This window comes from Aedes aegypti, chromosome 3 (genome assembly GCF_002204515.2).
Source record: "Aedes aegypti strain LVP_AGWG chromosome 3, AaegL5.0 Primary Assembly, whole genome shotgun sequence".
Taxonomy (NCBI): domain Eukaryota; kingdom Metazoa; phylum Arthropoda; class Insecta; order Diptera; family Culicidae; genus Aedes; species Aedes aegypti.
In genome coordinates, this window is record NC_035109.1 from 292,619,550 (window position 1) to 292,625,679 (window position 6,130).

At 38.5% G+C, this 6,130-nt stretch overlaps 1 long non-coding RNA gene across 1 annotated transcript; it reads left to right on the plus strand.

Annotated features, from left to right (window-relative positions):
- Nucleotides 1-3,619: 3,619 nt before the first annotated feature.
- LOC110679675 lies at nt 3,620-4,264 on the plus strand. Its single transcript, XR_002502701.1, has 3 exons — nt 3,620-3,771; nt 3,834-3,931; nt 4,000-4,264. It is a non-coding gene; the product is annotated as an uncharacterized LOC110679675 (long non-coding RNA).
- The last annotated feature ends 1,866 nt before the right edge of the window (nt 4,265-6,130 follow it).

Consider the following 6,130-nt stretch of genomic DNA (forward strand, 5'->3'; position numbering starts at 1 on the left):
ACTGCGGGATGTTATCAGTTGATTGCCATGGTCAAACGGGGAATCCTCAAATCAAATGTATAAATTTGAGCAAGTAATTTGCTTATACGACGAACCGAAAGTTTCGTGGCGTGGATGGCGCACAACAGTAACAGGTAGTGGATCACCGGGCTTAAGTCGAAATCTGATGATGGCGGCGATGGCGATGGCTGGGTGAACGCAAACAAGCGGTGAAGCACAAAGCCAGAATGACTTGCCCGACCGTGTTCACAGTTCGACCGCAAATTTTCCTGTGGACTGCTTCCTCTTCTTCTTCTTCTTCTTGGCGGCGGCAGCGGTGATGACTTTGGCTTCGGACGGCATCTTCTCTCGCTCGCTCGACAGTTTGATTTGAGCGAAGCAAGACAAACGGGGAGTTCCTTCGCTATCGATGTCTGTGCCTGAGAAGCACGCCCGGTCAGAGCCAGACGATCTATTGCCTGCTGAGATGCGATCCAAGCGGAGAATGGAAAGCAAATGACGTCAAATTTTCTCTAGCACCCCTATTTATAAATTTGCTTGAAATCAACGTTCTATTTTAAAACAGTAATTAAACTATTTGGACAGGTATGTGGGATTCAGTGAGTAAACGACATGACCCTTTGATGTCCTGTCTGTCAATTGAGGTGCCATTCAAGGAATTTCGTTAAACCAGCAAACAGTTATAAGAGTTCAAAATTTTTCATGCCAACGTAAGGCTCTTGGTTTTGAAATTCAAATTTCACTCCTGTATAGAGAATGTTTATGTTACTTTCAAACTGTGCGGTATAATCTGCGTTTGCATTTACGCATCCATTTCCCGATGGTTAGTGCCTGTGCTTTTACTGTTCATAAGTCGCAAGGGGAAACTTTCCCCGAGGTCGTATACGACTATGACAAAAGCCAGGATCAGCAATTGGTATATGTTGGTTTGTTGCGGGTTACTTCACTGCAAGGACTATTTTTGACAAACTCTTCCAATTTTTTTAAGTTCCATCACGCCAAAAGCAGCAATTCTCCCAAGAGGGTTGACTTGAGGAATGAGCTGCAGCGCTTAGGCAATCATCGATTAGTGACGCTTTGAGACGAACTGCGTGAAATACTGGATCATAGCGGCCAAGCCTGCATATTGATGAGTAGGTGTCAATGTACAGAGCCTAAATGCTCATGCAATGGATATTGCTACAGCCCAAAGCACTGGACCGATTCTATCGATTCTAACGATCGAAGCACCCGAGCTATCAAACATCTAATCTACTGGAGGAGTTTGGCGAACTACAGCTGGAGCCAGATCACCCAACCAAGCAACACAAGGAAGCAACGACCAAACAAACAAATTCAATCATCTGGCATTATTCCTGGAACACCAAACACTGGTTCTCGGAACCACAGAACGACAAATGGTTCTTTTCAAGACTACCAAAATGAGTCCAAAAAGAGTTAACTTCTGAAAACTTCATCCGATCAATAACAACACAAAACTAGTACACTTACAAATTCAAACACATGACAAATTATAAATCGTCGTAGTTCTACGTCAACCCCGCGGTAATGTAATAGACATTACCCACCCCAAATTTTTTTCCAACTCTCATCTGTGTTTTCGGCTGAAAAAATCTTTTTGCAATTCGATTGCGTATCGGATTACTTTTTATCAAGGAAATGACCTACATAACAGCCTACTTTTCCTACCGATACAAACAGTGCTGAAAAGTGTTACTTTTTAGCACTGATAACAGTATCGAAAAGTAGCACTTTTCAGTTTGTTTTGGAAGTTACCGAATCGGCGTCGGATCACCTCCATACGTCATTTATTGAAATGCTGTGATTTTCTCAAACCATCACTTAAGTTGATTCTCCATCCATTTGACGAACCGAATTAAATCGGATTCGGATCCTAGATTCAGAAGCTGGTTGACTGTGGGAATTCTGAGTCTTGCGAAAGTAGAGGATTTATGGGTTCACTACACTGAAAATAATCCACACGTTCGATCCTAATTCTTTTCAACGTGGATCTGTCGTGTCAAATGTCAAGATGAAATAACGTGTAAAACTTGTAATTCTGTTAAGGTTTGCTTTTGGTTCGGTATCAAAGGCTTTTACATACAAATTCAACGTGTTTTAGAATTGCGATACCAATCACTAGTAGAACTAGTTGGCCTGACATGACAAGGCCTTACATTTGCCATCCACGAGTGACATGTTTGTAGACATGTAATTTTTGGGAAACCGTGCGCGCGTGATGGGCGCCTGGTATCATAAAGTCAAGCCATAGCTGTGTTCTACACTCAGGCAAATAAATTAACGAATTTCATAAATTTTCCCTTATGAAGCGTTGAAAAATCTATAAAAACCCTTTTCAGAAGGCTAATATGGATTTCATACCGTTGATAATCATAATTCATAAAATAGTTAATTGTAATGAACGTTCTCAAATTTCATTGCGCGCCTTATGATTTCCATTGTTGTCATTAGTCATTTCCTTAGTGATACCATCTTTCATAAGGCCATTATGGATTTCATATTAGTTCAATGAAAACCATAATTGCGAAGCATGTTATACCTCATTAAGGTATATCAATTTCATTGGGCCACCTTATGAAGTACATAGCTGTCACTAGTGTGAAAAACTCATAATGTTATTATTATGAAAATTTGCAAATGGAAACAAAACTGCACGCTGATTGCGGATCTTAAAAGGTAATAAGTTGGTAATTTTTCGGATAATTTGTAATTAATACGGAATTGAATTTTCAGATAAAATTTCAGACAAAACCGTCATTCGACTATAGAGCAGCATGAAATCACCGCCATCGTTGACATCCCACATACTGCAGTCAACTTTTTTATAAATCTAGTTATGGGGAAGGAAGTACGGCAATGGAGGATTGTGAAAATCGAAAACAACAAAAGAACAGATTAATAAAAAGATAGTAATGGTTAAATCCAGTTAATATCTATTTTGCCTCAGAAAAATGGCTTAACCAACGTTTAAAAATCGAATTTTCATTCTTCGCCGCGTTACAGCTCGATATGCAAACTTCACTTCATAATATGCATATCATTATTGTAAATCGAGTAGCAACACGAGAAACTAGGTGGAAATTCGATTTCTACACGTTAGGTAATCAATTACCTAATATTAGGAAAATGAAAGAATTGAAATATTCAAGAATGGAATGTATTGTCAACGAGGTATGAAAACGAATAAAGACATAATAATTAGTGTTATGAAAAGTAATGCAGTTTATACTACTAAAAGAAGAAATTCTTAAATTATCATATCAATGTTCATAAGGCTGATCTATGAAATGAGCAAGACACCACATTGGCAGGATTCAGATAAATTCATAAGGTGAATCAATGAAATACTTACCGATTTCTTGTGGCAAATAAACATAAGGGAAAACAATGAATATTCATAGTATTTTTGCCTGAGTGTACAGCAAACTTTTCGAAAATTCGTAAATTAACGTGTTTTACATCTGTTCCGTCTGGGGGAACGAGCTAAGGGTCTGTCCCAATTGGTGAATTAAATTGAAATCGAACTTAAATTTGACAGTTCGAAAATTATTTCCCCTCCGATTTCGATCTGTCAAAAATAAGTCTGCTGCCGAGCAGACTTAAATTTGACAGACCAATAATTTTTCTCTCGGTCGTGTTCGCTGTTTTCTTGTTCACCCCTATATAGTTTTCGATTTCGGTAATTCGCGTAGTGACCGTCGCTCAGAACCCTCCGAATAGAACCGGAATCACGATTGAAGACCAGAAAAAGTAGATATCGACGGTAACAGATTCTTGCCAGGATAACACTTACCAGCGATTTGTTTACACAGTGACTGGCACAGCAACAAAGATAGCCTGCCGAATGGAATTCAACTGGAACTGAAGTTTTCTGGAACCGGAGGAAGCTTCCTGAAAAGCCGACATGGAGGTAATTATATTTTACACTCTTCCGTAAGTTCCGCCTAATCAGTTCCCAAATGTTTTTTTTTATTACAGCATGAAGACAAGTCAGCAACTTTATCAGCATTAACTTCCGTCGTATTGCTCAGTTTCAAAGCCGAAGCCAACGGAGTCTTGGTCGCCGTAGGAATGTGAACAGAATTGCCGGTGTTTCAAATGATATTTCTCTGATGGTCAGCCTCAAATCATCATGTGCCATTGGGCACGTCACGCCGTTGCAAATATGCCTTAGAGTGGATCGAACCATTTGCGGATCGGTGAACCCGCATAGAAAAATACATTTTGGCTTACATTGAAAACAGTACATTTCTTCTAACTGGTAAGGTTACTGTATCTCAAACCGTCACTTATATGTTGCACAATATAAAGCAAAAAGCTTTAGACTATGAAAAACGGTTTCACCAACTCATGTCAAATAGTGACAGTATGTCGTAATACTTAAATACTGTTTAATGATACAGGGATGAAAACCTGGAAGAAATTGTGGAAATATAACGCCACATTTTGTCAAATTGTTTGATAGTTGACATTTTTGCTACCTAACACACACATTGACATTTTACTATATGTTACATTTAATGAACTGTTCGGCAAAATGTTGAATGCATTGGCAGTTGTAAGCTATTTGCTTACCCATCGTATTCATGCACACGCATGAAAAAAGTGAAAAACTAGCTGTGCAAGTTCGATTTAAAAATCGATAATATCGCTCAATCGTTATTTTCCTCGTAGACTTGTACTCATGCATTTCATCAAAAAAGTAGACAAAACAAAACCAAAACCTCAAAAAAGTAGACAAAACAAAACCAAAAACCTCGATTTTCTTTGACCGATATGTGACTATACCGGGAAATAAACAAAAAAAAATTTGTCTAGCGCTGACTTTAAGCCCTGCAAAACCATGGTATTTTTTTTTAGTGTGCATATTGTTTATTTTGTGATAGCTCCTCTTGTGGAAAAATGTAGACGCAGTGAAAAACGAAAAAAAAACCGTGCATCTGCCGCTGATTCTCGAGGAATCTCAGTGGATCCCCCGGATGTATCATCGTGGCATCGGTTGGAATCTTCGAGCATCGGCAACGCTGAAACTTCCCCCCAAGAATTCATCCATAGTACCCGAACGACAGATTTTGACCACCGATCAGATTTCAATTCAACCTGATGATGTCATCCGCGGGATAGTGCTGCTGTTGCTCGCGGTACAGTGGTACCAGACAAGGCAGACATAGGAGGAGATTGCCTAACAGTGAGTGCATCAGGATCAGGATACATCGCTCTGGAAAAAGTGTTTTCCCGGAATGAATATCGCGTCTCCAGTTCAATGCTGGAATGATCGACACGCGAAAACCGATGTTTTTCTAATTCTATGCGTCCAACCTAACGTCGGTCATACTGCGCTGGACAGCGGATTTGGTGTGCTACACCACGCACGTTGCCCGACATAACTCCAACGCATGGATTTGAGGATAATTTGTGTTTCGCGGGTCGAAAATTGCGAGTTTCAACTGTGTGACTGAAAATCTTTTGTATTATTCAAAAGTTATGCAACTAATTTTTAATGTATTTTTAATGATAACTAAAAATGTTGAAGTTTATGCGATTCATATAATAAAAGTGTTTTAGTGCATTAAAAAATAAATGTTTGTTCTGGATTTATCGTGTTTGAAAGAAAAACATGGAATCATTTTTGGGTCTATTTAAAAAAAAAACATATGGTATGAATACAACAAAACAATAAAGCAAAGCGTTAAAATACCATTAGGCAAAATAAAACAATAGTTCTACATACAGTGAACATTTTTATTTCTCAGTTATTGTTAAACAGTTTTTGAACTGTTCGCATTATAGTGGATTGGGAGAAAAATGGATAGTATATTGACCAAATAGCAAATTGTAAGTCGCAAAATTTGTTCGGGAAAATCGCCAAATTTGAATGGTTACATAACTTAACCGCCTATTCCCCACATTGTAATTTGTTCAATTAACGTTTACCAAACTGTAAAAACAGTTTGTGGTACAGCAGACATATTGTTATTTTTTACGTTGCACGAAATCATTTCAATATTGTCATAAATGGTTGTGGATGGTATATGGAACAGTACTAGTATGGTTCGTATTTATGCGGGAACTCCATTCTGGCTGGGATCACCAAATAATGTTAAGAAAA